Source organism: Lissotriton helveticus, chromosome 10, assembly GCF_964261635.1.
Source record: "Lissotriton helveticus chromosome 10, aLisHel1.1, whole genome shotgun sequence".
In the NCBI taxonomy this organism is placed as follows: Eukaryota; Metazoa; Chordata; class Amphibia; order Caudata; family Salamandridae; genus Lissotriton; species Lissotriton helveticus.
Genome location: NC_136071.1, coordinates 233,404,789 through 233,417,634, shown reverse-complemented (window position 1 = coordinate 233,417,634; position 12,846 = coordinate 233,404,789). Strand labels below are relative to the sequence as shown.

The window sequence follows — 12,846 nt, the reverse complement described above, 5'->3', positions numbered from 1 at the left end:
GTGCAAAATTCAGCCATGATTTCATTCCAAATTCCATGAGAAGCTGTACTCTGGGGCACCCTCAGACCCCTGCCCACCCCACACCTTTCACAAGGATGCCTCAGTCATCGCGCATAACCTATGCTGGACGATCAACTGCTCCCTCAAGACTGCCATCTTCCCTGATTACTGGAAACATGCAGAGGTCAACCCCCTCCTGAAGAAACCCTCTGCTGACCCTACAGATCTCAAAAACCTCAGACCCATCTCCCTGCTTCCCTTCACAGCCAAAGCCATCGAAAAGGCCGTCAACACCCAGCTTGCAAATTTCATCGAAATGAACAATGTTGTGGACATCTCCCAATCAGGATTCCGCAGCATTCACAGTACCGAGACCGTCCTACTAGCTGCCACCGATGACATCTTCTCCCTCCTCAACCGGGTCGCAATGGCAGTCCTCATCCTCCTGGACCTCTTGGCAGCTTTCAATACCGTCTCATACCGCACACTAGCCACCAGACTCCAAGATGCCGGCATCCGCAACAATGCCCTCAACTGGATATGCTCATTCCTCACAGGCAGAACCCAGCGAGTCAGACTCCCACTTACCTCTCGGAAACCGACAGACACCAACTGTGGAGTATCCCAGGGCTCCTCCCTCAGCCCCACTCTCTTCAACATCTACATGGCACCCCTTGCAACCATCGTTAGAAAACATGGGTTCACCATCCTCACCTATGCCGATGACACCCAGCTCATCCATTCCCTCACCAACGAACTCAACATCACCAAACACAACTTCCAAGAAGGGATGAAAGCCATCACTACCTGGAGGAAGAACAGCTGCCTGAAACTCAACTATGAGAAAACAGAGGTACTCATCCTGGGCTCCACCACCTCTGCATGGGAGGACTCCTAGTGGTCCCCCACTGTAGGAAATCCCTCCATCTCGACGGGCCACGCACAAAACTTCAGCATAAAACTGGACTCATCGCTCACAATAAGCTTCAACACTCTCTGCATGCTTCGAAAGACTTTCAGATGGATCCCTTCTGAATCTAGAAAAACATCACACACGCACTCATCAGTAGCAGACTAGACTACGGCCACAAGCTCTATGCCAATATCAATAATAATAAACCTTCCGACTGTCCAGAATGCCGTAGCCAGACTGATCCTCAACATCCCTCACCACAGTCACAACAACCAACACCTCCACAATCTCCACTGGCTCCCAGTCGAAAGAAGAATACCCTTCAAACTCCTCACACATGCATACAAGGCCCTGCACATCACCAGACCATCATTCCTGAATAGCCACCTCTCCTTCCACGCACCGAGAAGAAAACTCCGATCAGCCAACCTCTCTCTGGCCGCCATCCCTCGCAACCACAGGACCAGAACAGGAAGAAAGTCCTTCTCCTACCTCGTTGCCAAGGCCTGGAACGACCTTCCCTTCCACCTCCGACAAGCACCCACACTGTCCCAGTACAGGAAGGACCTCAAGACCTGGCTCTTCGGCTGACCCCCAGTCCACCTAGGACCTCATGACCTGGCTCTTCGGACAACCCCTACACTCATCGGAGCCACCCCCCACCAGTGCCTTAAGACCCTCACAGTTGAGTAGTTATGCTTCAACAACCCTGAATGATTGATTGATTGATTGATTAATTGGTCCACTGTCATCAATTTGTGTCAGACCTTTTTCGCCAGTTCCTCTTCAGCTCTCAGTTCCAGAACTATATTTTGGCATTATGCCAAGTCCCTCAATGATATACAGCGATCTAAAATCAGATTCTTGATAAGAATCTTGAGTCCTTGATTATGCCCTGTAACACAGTTTTAGTGCAGTACATAGACAACCTACTGGTTGTGTCGGGTACACAGGAAGCTTGCATGCAAGACACTATTGCCCTGTTGTACCACTTGCCTGAGAATGGACATAAAGTGTCCCCATGTAAGTTACAATATTGATAAAAAGAAGTCATATATCTCAGACATCACATTGAGAAGGGAACGAGGAAGGTGTCACAAGAAATAATCTAGGCAATTCTGTAAATGAATCCGCCAACCACTCAGAGAGAAGTCAGGATGTTTTGGGGAATGGTGGGCTATTGTCGCCAGTGGATAACCAACTTTTCACTAGTGGCCACGTCTTTACAGAGGCTGATACACAAGGATGGGTTTAATCTGGTACCCGGGGATAATGATTGCTTGATTGCCTTCCTATGGGCTGAGAGAAAGTCCCTGTTGCGCCCCGGCACTAGGAATACCTGACTAAAACAAAGATGTAGCTATTTTCTGCAGTTTTGTCAGTGCTTATACAATTGCATGGAAATACCCAAAGGCCAGTGGCCTATTTTTCTGCTACCCTTGATCCCGTAGCTGCAGTGCTGCCTGGAGGCCTTAAAGCTGTGGCAGCCATAGGTGTCAGCATAGATCAGTGTGAAAGAACTGTGATGGCTCATCACCTTACTGCATTTGTGCCCATTCAGTTGAAATATTGTTGACCCGCACCCAGCACCTGAGCAATAGCCACCTGAACAGATATGAGCAAATCATACTGACCACAGAGAATGTGAATGTGCAGAGTGTGCTAACTTGAACCCTGCTACGCTTTTGCCCCTACCTGAAGTCGTGAGTGAGGAAAGGGAGGTGGAGTATGACTGCCTTAATGTCACTGAACTGTGCACCAAGCCAAGACCAGATATTCAAGATGAGCCACTGCCTGAGTCCATTTTTTATTGTTTGTCAGTGGGTGCCATCTATGAGACAATGAAAGAAATCTGAGAGCTGCATATGCAGTTTGCATAGTCTCCGGTGTAGTTGACGTTTCCTGGTATCAAGGAGTACCACCAGCTCAAGTGCCTGAATTGATCACTCTTACTAGGTCGTGCTGTGTTTCCTGACAGCTGAAAATGACGATTTTCACTGATAGTCAGTATGGCTTTGGGTTTGGTCATGATTCTGGACAGTTATGGTCACAAAGAGGATTTATGATTTCTTCAGGTTCACCCATCCACAATGGTGAGAATGTGATGAGACTGCTTGAAGCATTACAGGCGCCTAGCCAGATTGCAGTTGTGAAATGTTTTGCACACCGCAGTGGAAAAGATTATGTGACAGTTGGTGATGAAGTCACACAATCTTGTGCGCATGGGACTTGCACATTTAATGGTGAATCATCTAATGAAACTGAAGATGAGACCAATAACAACCTTTTGTTGACAACAGCTGACTTGTGGAAGGAAGTTAAGTTGTTAAAGGAAGAGGTGTCAGAGACAGAACAGTTGGGTCAGAGCAGGCTGTGTCAATAGAGATGAGAATTGGGTTTCAGGAGAGGGAAGACCTGAGATGCCAGATAGTCTGTTGCCCCCAATGGCTAGACATTATCATGGCCCAGCTAATGTAGGGAGGGATGCCATGGTCAGACTGTTTCGACAAACATGGTTTAATCCCAGTTCAGGTAGATGGCTGAAGGATTGTGTCACAGATGTGTTGTGTGTCAACAAATGAACGCAAGATAATGAACTGTAATGACGTTGAGTAATGTAGAGAGATCAGGGGGTCCATTCAACAGGATGTAGTTGGACTTTATTGAGATAACTGTGTGCAATGGGTTGAGATATGTCCTGGTGGCTGTGTGCATCTTCTCATGTTTGATCAACGCCTACTGGACAAGAAGGAATGACAGTCTCACAGTAGCTAAGTTGCTGTTGAGGAAACGGATCCCTAGGGTTGGTTTTTCCACTTAGCAAGAATCAGACCAATGGAATCATTTCAATAATGAGATCCTGAAATTTTTTTGTACAGCATTACAAGTGGAGCAAAGACTACATTGCAGTTACCGACCTGAGGCTTCAGAAATAGTGGAATAGGTGATGGCACGCTGAAATCTAGGCTAACTAAAGTGTGTGCTTCAACGTTCTTGAAGTGGCCCGATGCTTTGCCTCTTGTGTAGATGAATCTTCACAGTGTTCCCAATCGGAGGACTGGGCCCCCACGAAATAATAATGGACAGAGCGATGAGACTGCCAACTGTACCTGTAAAAGCGCATGTGAACCTTACGAATGACATGATTCTTGACTACTGCAGAGGACTGCCTGATGTGGTGCATTCTGTGTCTCAGCAGGTTGGAGCCACCTCTGCCCCACCACACCAGGAGCAGGGCCTTGACCACAGTCTCAGCGACTGGGTTCTGGTGAAGAAACATGCCCGGAAGAAAGACGTGCTTGGAACCTCGACGTCGTGACCCTTACCAGGTGATTCTAGTGAAGACCACTGCTGTCAAATATGGAGGTCTCCCCAACTGGATCCACGCTGTACACACTTGCATAGTTGAGTGTCCCCTTTATGATGTGACAGCACCTCTCCCAGAAGTGCCAACTGTAATCGATAGACAACAGGAGCAGGTTAGACAAGCTGTAAGGGACCAGCGAGAGTTTGAGACAGCACATATTTGGCCTGAGGGGGGTCCTGATGAGTCAACAGTTGAAGCTGAGGCAGAAGAGTCTCATCCTGTGGTGTTGACTGAGCCATAATCAGACCCTGACAAGGGGCCTAGTGCTGTGGTAATGCAAGTGGGAGCTGGAGAACGTTGGCCAAGAAGGCAAGAGAAAGAGAGACCAAGTCTGCCGGGATGACGTGTGCCCCACTCCATTTCGAGAATACTGAGGATTGTGGTCCGAATGACAGGAAAGGGCTTGCACTCAAGAGAACAAAAGGAGCTAGAGTACCTTGTCGAAGGTACTCATCCCCTGATTGGACATACCTTGCTACTGATGACAGAGAGAGAGAGAGCTTTGGGATTTTGAGGATAACAGGGCCGACTGTGCATCATTGTACTAAATACTGTGGTTGGGCCATGTTTTGAACTTACTTTGTCACTGAGTAGACCGGCTCGCAGTATAATTGACCTGATTTCACTAAACTGCGAACTGTACCTTTACTAAAGACATTTAAATAGACTTTGTTGATAGTATCAAGAAGAGTAAGTAGGCCTGAGGCTGCTGAAGGAGTGGAAGGGTGTTCATTAGAAGAGCACCGAGTAGGATTAAGGAAGACTCACGAAGACCTCGTAAATAGTTTCATTGCAGATTATTGAACTTTGTTTTGCTATTTGCATAGGTGGAAACCAACAGAGAAGACTCTACTGTGGCTACCTTCCACACAACGGTCTGAGTTTAGAGAAGGATACCTTAAATTGCTTGTTATAATTATTTACTTTCATAACATATTCTTGATTTGTGTACTTACTGGAATGATTATTAACTTGTAATAAACCCACTTAACTTTTGTTACTGATTCCTGGTAGTTATTGTGTGGCCAAATCGGCTGCATGAACTTTACATTGTTTTATTAAATATGGACTCCCTTGAGCCTCTTAGTCAGCCAAAAGGATGAGGTGGACGAAAAATGGTAACTGCAGAGCTTAATTTGTGCGGGTGCTTTCCGGTGCTAAGCACCGGCACTTAATTTTTGGGGCCAGGTCTACACGATATTGGCTGTTCACTAAGTTCACATAGATCTCCCCAGTGAACGGCCGATATCCAGGGCTTAATTTGTGCCGGTGCTTTCCTGTTCTAAGCACCAGCACTTAATTTGCGGTGCCGAGTCTACACAATATTGGCTGTTCACTAAGTTCACACAGGTCTCCCCAGTGAACGGCCGATATCACAGATGATTGAGTGGGTAAAACTTTTCAAATTGGATGCTGCACCTGCCTTATAATTCACACACGCAGTGTCAGAAACTAATTGCATCCCTGCCTCATCCTAAGTTACAGGTCACTCGCTCGAATCAATCAAGTGCAGCGCTGCCAATGATGAGCGCTTACAAAATATATCATATACCCGCTCCATCCCTACTTGGGAATCGTCACTTGTGTATCCTGAGATGAACGACCAATGGGATCAGTGCTTTCAATTCGGCCCGCGGCCCGCCCAAACATACTGCGCAGCTGCAAGGCTTTTCAGCCCACGACACAAGAAGCAAGCAGCGTGGTGCACAGCAGGCCTTAGACTAAATAAAACCGAAAGGAAGCTGTGGTGACCTGACAAGTAGGGACCGAGGAGAGGACACTAGGACCCTGTGGGTCATGAGGGAGGTGACCAGGTCACCAGACACCACATCCGGTCAGGGGACAGGAAGAAGGCAGATCGGACTAGGGCGACCACTGGGACGGACGTGTGTACAACCAGCTGCATCTACAAAGCTAATAAAGATATGTGATTGCACCAACCTGTGTCCTGTGGGTCATTGTCCTGTGTGGTGCCCACGGCGAGGACACGACAACTGGCGACGAAGGCGAACTCGACGTGTGCCCATTCGCGATTACAACTCAGGAGCCCACCCTGGATCGCGTCGTGAGGAAAGAAGAGGGAAGTGCCTTGAAGAATTACATCAACGCGGGAGCCCACCCCGACTGATGCGGAGAAGAAGACTGCTGACTCCGGTAAGCGCTGTGTAGAAAGCGCGAAGTGAAAGGGAATTGGCGCGAGCTCTCGCGAGAGTCTCGCCGGCCATCTTCAAGTCAGGCGCGAGAACCAATCACCGCGAAGAAAAAGACGGCGGCCATTTTGGAGTCAGGCATCGCGTTGATTGGACGCGAAGCCTCGCGAGAACACCGGCGGCCATCTTAAGAGCAGGCGCAGGAGCCAATCAAATCAAAGGAAACGGCGGCGGCCATTTTAAAGAGTCAGGCACAGCGCAAACAACGGAGAAATAAAGGAAATAAAGGTGGAAAGTAGACAAAAGAAAGTACACACAAGAATAAAGGGCACCGGAAGTGAAAATAAAGGCAAGAATACAAAGAAAGTAAAAAGAAGGCAGAAATAAGTGCCACAATGCCATATATATATATATATATATATATATATATATATATATATATATATATATATATATATATAAATAAAAAAAAAGGAAAAAGAAACTAAGAAAAGGAGAAGACAAAGAAATAAAACAAAGAGACAGAGAAATAACACAAGGAAAAAGGACCAAGAAAGCCCAGAAGAGGCCAAATAAAGCAAAGCAAAAAAAAAAACAAAAAACAAAAGAGATCACAGAGAGAAAAGGCAGAAAAGACAAGGAAACCAAGAAAAGACTGAAATAAAATAAAGAACAGAAGAAGAAGAAGAAAAAGGAAATAAAAGAAAGAGTACAGATAAAAGGAAGAAGGAAAGAAGGGCAGATCCAAAGCCCAGCGCGCAATACTGGACACCACTACCTTTCAACTTGTCGGAGCCACAAACAGGAATAAGGTGGGAGAAATGGATCAGACGGTTTGAAAGATATGTAGATGATACAGATGTAGCAGATGGAAAGAAACGAGGATTACTGTTGAACCTAGCAGGGGATGACGTTGAAGAACTCCTGGTGACACTGCCTACCGAGGAAACAAAAACATATGACCAACTAAAGAAATGTCTAACAGCCAAATTCGACCCACAGCGCAACATTGATTTAGAACGATATACTTTTACCATTGCATGTCAACAAGTCGGCGAAACACTAGACGACTTCGCAACAAGGCTGAGAAAGTTGGTAACACATTGTGAGTTTGACAAATTTGATAACGAGCAAGCAATCAGACTACGGATCATAGAAGGCTGTCGCGACACCGGATTCAGAGCAAGAATACTAAAGGAACCGACCTCATTGGAGAACATCCTGCCCCTAGCAAGAGCAGAGGCGAGAGCAACGGAACATGCCAAAGAAATGGAAAGAGGGAAAAGCGTTGAAATCGAAAACGCACACTTTATGACAAACAGATATCGCACAGACCGATGGAAGAATAACCGGAGGGAACAAAAAGAGAGGAGACGACCTGAAGGAACATGCTACAAGTGTGGAATGGAATTTCCACACAGAGGTCCATGCCCAGCATTTGGTCAGACATGCAGAAGATGTGGTGGAAGAAATCACTACGCCAGTATGTGCCAAGGCGCACAATTCAGAGGAGACGACAAGGGGAGAACAGGAAGACAACAGGAATCGACAACAAGACATGTCAGGTATATCGACAATGAAAGGAGAAGTTCATCACGAGGGTCAGGCGAAGAAGAGGAAGAAGTGAAAGTGGAAAGATTATACCACATGTCGGAGGTGCACATCGAGGGGAGCGAGGAAGAAGAAGCAGGAGAGACAACACAGCCAGCAGACAGAAGCAACAGAGGAAAAATGGACCAGGCAAAGATAAGAGTAGGAGCGCATGAAACAGACTTTATACTGGACAGTGGTGCAACATGCAATGTCATGTGTATATCGGAATACGAGAGAATGGAAGTAAAGCCGGCCCTGAGAGTGTCCCAGGCAAAGGTTTCTACCTGGGGGGCAAGGAAACAAATAACCAACTTGGGAAAATTCACAGAGGAACTGAGATACAAGGACACAATAAAAAGAGAGGACATTCATGTTCTACAAGGCGATGTCCCAGGGCCATGCCTGATGAGCAACAGCACAGCGAAAACGATGGGCCTTATAACGATGACATATAACAAAAACAATAGACCTGCTGAGAGCAAGCAAAGAGAAGACTCCGGGAACAAAGAAAGAGGAAGAGAACAAAAAAGAGTGATTGAAGGAACCAATACAACAAAGGGCGGCGGTAGAAAGAAAGGAACGCGAAGCAAAACAGAGGGCCGAGAGCAACGATCAAGACGACGAGAGACTGACAAAAAGGGAGCAGAAGGAGGACCACGGAAGAACAGAAACAAGGCAAAAAGGGGAGAGCAACGACGAAGAGAAAGAGCGGTTGGCACACTGAGAGCAGACGGAGGACAACAGAAAAGCAGAAACAAAGATGATGGCAGAAAAGGACAATCAAAGAAGGAGAGCAAGGGGACAAAGAAACTACGTAGAAAAAAGTAGGAAGCAGAGACTGGGGAGAAGGGTCGACGAGACGGACAAAACATCTCTCTCTCTCTCTCTCTCTCTCTCTCTCTCTCTCTCTCTCTCTCTCTCTCCCTTTTTCTCTTTTGTCACCACAACAACAAGCAAATGCAGTCAAGGGCTGAAGGGGCGGAAATGGTCAGGAAAGCAGCATCATGAATATTTTGTTTACAACAAAGGGGGAGATGTGGCGACCTGACAAGTAGGGACCGAGGACAGGACACTAGGACCCTGTGGGTCATGAGGGAGGTGACCAGGTCACCAGACACCACATCCGGTCAGGGGACAGGAAGAGGGCAGATCGGACTAGGGCGACCAGGGGGACGGACGTGTGTACAACCAGCTGCATCTACAAAGCCAATAAAGATATGTGATTGCACCAACCTGTGTCCTGTGGGTCATTGTCCTGTGTGGTGCCCACGGCGAGGACACGACAGAAGCAGTCCCAGTAAGTAGTGATTTTGAAGCATGATGCTAGCAGGACCTGAACTGTGAGGCACTATGGAATGAATGTCAAATGTTCGCTAAGTTGCTGGTTTCATCATTGTGGAGCAGGTGAGAACTCACAATATATTCACTTTGGAATTTCACAGGCGATAGACCCCAAGTTCTTTTGCACAGTATGTGTTTTATTTATTTGGCCCACCCTCGCACATCACCTCTGCCCTGGAACAATGGCATGTCATGTTTCTCTGACGGCGGTCGGGCACAAGCTGCTCGCCCCCTCTCTTGAGGTTGAATTTAAGAGCTGTGCGCTCATTTTGTTGTTAATTTGCTCAGCACTCCCTTCTCTCCCTCTGCACTTACATGGTAAAAGCACTGCCCCTACTCACGGCATGAAAACACCCGGATCCTGAATGCTAGACTGTAGACATTACACACTTTACCAGGCATCTATCTACACGTGTGCAGATGTAGAGAGTGCACCATCAGCCACAGATTAATGGTGAACTCTTAGTAATGAACACGTGTTACCATTTACACGTCTGCAGGCATAGAAGGTTCACCAGCAGCCACGGAGTAATGGTAAACTCCTTATTATGTGATTGAAAGGTCGGTTTACACCTAAAAACCAGGTCCCCGACACCTCAGCTGACCTTGGGCACACAGATATCTTAAGTCATTGAGGCCTCAAGAGTGTTGGCTGCCCAGGGAACAGTTAATCTGCATAAAGCAAACTATCACAATTTTCCTTTTTTCATTTCATAGTGCACTTCAAATTGTATTGTCTTGAATATGTGATCCACCTGAGGTGGACTGGTCTTCATGGAAATCGAAAGATTTAGTGATAGATCAAAACCGAATAAGACAGAAAAACTGTGACAAAGGAAAAAAGCAGGGCTGAGAAGGAACCTGCAAGAGTGATATAAAGTGTAAAAGAAGCAAGGACCCCCTGAGATAGTGGATACTACAAGTCCTAGGTCAGGGAAAAACAGCGTGCAAAATAACAACCATGGCACTTGAAATACGGATTCTATCCGATCAAATCAATAAATGTAAAGAGGAAGTAGGAGGTCTGTACTCAAATTTTATTATTGACCTTATCTAAAAATAAAACTCATAAAACATACATAATAACTATCAGTTTAGACAGTATCAAATTATTCATAAAATACACAAAACATCCTAAAATGCACAAAACATCATCAATATACAATAAAAGTAATAACAAATCACAAGTATTTTTAAAAAATATAATGACGCAACAAATGATTGAAAATCACAATATTAAAAAGGTGGCATAACAAATGGTTCTCTACGCGCGTTTCGGCGACCAGCGCCTTCTTCTGGAGTAGCCACGTATCACACGTTCTTGCTCAAATTCCGTTATAGCAGCCAATCACACGAATAGATTCTAATTTGATAATGTGTGAAGGGATAAAACACGATAAGCTGAATTGATCTTGCTAGGCTGCTTCCTTTATCTGTGTTGTAAAAAGTGTCTATTCTTGGCACTCACACAAATTCTGTCTGAACTTGTGAGAAAATCTGGCCTCGCTTCCCAGTGTGTGCAATTGATTGCATGTAAAATACTTAAAATAATAAAATGTTGCATGAAATGTGGCGGGGAAGTCTTCCTGATGTGGAGAAACTTCTTTCATTCCATCTAAGGGAACGTTTCTGAAGTTGATAAAGCTGGGAGCGAAGCACGAAAATCCTGGGCTGCTGAAAACACGAGCCTCGTGCAATCAATTGCACACACTGGGAAGCGAGGCCAGATTTTCTCACAAGTTCAGACAGAATTCGTGTTTTATCCCTTCACACATTATCAAATTAGAATCTATTCGTGTGATTGGCTGCTATAACGGAATTTGTTATTACTTTTATTGTATATTGATGATGTTTTGTGCATTTTAGGATGTTTTGTGTATTTTATGAATAATTTGATACTGTCTAAACTGATAGTTATTATGTATGTTTTATGAGTTTTATTTTTAGATAAGGTCAATAATAAAATTTGAGTACAGACCTCCTACTTCCTCTTTACATTTATTGATTTGATCGGATAGAATCCGTATTTCAAGTGCCATGGTTGTTATTTTGCACGCAGAGTGATATAAAGTGGCAGTGAGAGTTTTGGGAGTGGATTAAAAAGGCATGAGGTGGATTTAAGAGCATGCAGCCTTCAACTTCAGTCTTTGAGCTTGTAAAACACAAGTCATTTACAAGGTATTTAAGTTGGCATGGATTTGAGCTTGCTGCAGATAATGTTTGTTTGAATACCAAGGAATTCAATAGGAAAAACCCACCCAGTAGAGCACAAAACACTCCCAGAAACAGCCAAAAAAGGCCCACGCACTTTACCTGTCAGACCAACCCACTGGTCACTACCAAATTGCCCTGTAGGCCAGTCCAACCCTTTTAGCTTTGGCATTCTGCACGTCGACATTCAGTAGCACTGGCCATGCTATTCTGAGTAAAACTTTGAGACTTGGCACTAACTGTTTAAAAAATTGAAAGTAAACAGTATCCGAATAACAGGGTCTCTGGGGCTGCATTGTCAGAGAGTGGGGGTGTAGGTTATTAGGGCTGAAAAACGTGGGGAGTCTGGGTCTGTGGATAAGTGAGGGTTCTGAGGACCTTGTGGTTACAAAGGACGATGGCGTTGGGGGCACCTTTGGACAGTTAGTGTTATCAGAGGAGGCCTAGGAAAAAGGCATGTGCCACCTGCCCTTAACACAGAGGCCACCCACCTTCCTGAAATGCAGAGACGATGTCAGCTGTCCTTACTGCACCCAGAAAAGCGCTTCAACGCCCATCAGGGGTAACAAGTGCTATATGAAAGCAAATCTTTCTGTCCCCTTTTATCCATCCGCTATCCTTGTCACTCCAAGTAACAGACTAATATCCACCACTGAAATTACCTCATATTTCACCATATTAATTCACCACTAATCCTCTATAGGCTCCCTGAATAGCATGTGTCAACAAGCGAGCGATAAATAAATATAAACCTTTGTCCTACTCTATCCTTCTGCTATCATTCCAAATCCAAATAACTGATTAACCTATCCACCACTTAAAATGTACTTGCATGGTTCACTATACTAATTCAACACTAATCCTCTGTGGGTCCCAGAGTAGCGTGCTACCTGCCGAAAAAGCGCTTCGACGCCTCGTCAGGGGTAGTAAGCGCTATATAAATGCAATTACAATACAATACATTATGCTTCTTTTCCATAACACCAAATGGTGGCAGACTACATAGTGAACTACTTGTCCTTAATGTAAAGACTGTGCCACCTCCCTGTAGCACAGACTTGCAACTGTCCTTCATACATGATCTACATCAAGGAGAGTGAAACAGTACCGGGAGGCTGGTAGGGTGGTGGGGGACTTTTGTAGCAGTGCATCCGTTTTAAAAGCACTGCAGAGTTCTTTGTATATCCAACAGTTTTCAGACAACAATAAATGTGACAAGATAACTCTGGTAATTAATGTACCTGGCAGTGCCGGAGAGAGATCGGAGTTTT

At 45.4% G+C, this 12,846-nt stretch overlaps 1 protein-coding gene across 4 annotated transcripts in view; it reads left to right on the top strand.

Annotated features, from left to right (window-relative positions):
* The window catches only part of LOC144785133 (vomeronasal type-2 receptor 26-like), a 79,563-nt gene that overhangs the window by 15,126 nt on the left and 51,591 nt on the right, over nucleotides 1-12,846 (top strand). The window contains exon 1 of one of the 4 annotated variants that reach the window (XM_078664217.1): nucleotides 9,223-9,320. The exons of the other annotated variants lie outside the window; for them this stretch is intronic. The gene's annotated coding sequence lies outside the window, so the exon portion shown is untranslated. Of the gene's footprint in view, nucleotides 1-9,222; nucleotides 9,321-12,846 lie in introns of those variants that run through there. 4 annotated transcript variants of the gene reach the window in all.